Below are 680 nucleotides of genomic sequence, written 5' to 3' on the forward strand. Positions count from 1 at the left end.
CGCCTTCTTCCCCGCCGCCTTCCTCACCTGCCGCCTCCTCCCCTGCCGCCTTCTTCCCCGCCGCCTTCATCCCCGCCGCCTTCCTCCCCTGCCGCCTCCTCCCCTGCCGCCTTCTTCCCCGCCGCCTTATTCCCCGCAGGCTCCTCCCCTGCCACCTCCTTCCCCGCCGCCTTCCTCACCTGCCGCCTTCTTCCCCGCCGCCTTCCTCACCTGCCGCCTCCTTCCCCTGCCGCCTTCTTCCCCGCCGCCTTCATCCCCGCCGCCTTCCTCCCCTGCCGCCTCCTCCCCTGCCGCCTTCTTCCCCGCCGCCTTATTCCCCGCAGGCTCCTCCCCTGCCACCTCCTTCCCCGCCGCCTTCCTCACCTGCCGCCTTCTTCCCCGCCGCCTTCATCCCCTGCCGCCTTCTTCCCCTGCCGCCTCCTCCCCTGCCGCCTTCATCCCCTGCCGCCTTCTTCCCCGCCGCCTTCTTTCCCTGCCGCCTCCTCCCCTGCCGCCTTCTTCCCCACCGCCTTCATCCCCTGCCGCCTTCTTCCCCTGCCGCCTTCTTCCCCGCCGCCTTCATCCCCTGCCGCCTTCTTCCCCGCCGCCTTCATCCCCTGCCGCCTTCTTCCCCGCCGCCTTCATCCCCTGCCGCCTTCTTCCCCGCCGCCTTCATCCCCTGCCGCCTTCTTCCCCGCCGC

The sequence above is a fragment of the Volvox carteri genome (genome assembly GCF_000143455.1).
Source record: "Volvox carteri f. nagariensis unplaced genomic scaffold VOLCAscaffold_12, whole genome shotgun sequence".
Lineage (NCBI taxonomy): Eukaryota > Viridiplantae > Chlorophyta > Chlorophyceae > Chlamydomonadales > Volvocaceae > Volvox > Volvox carteri.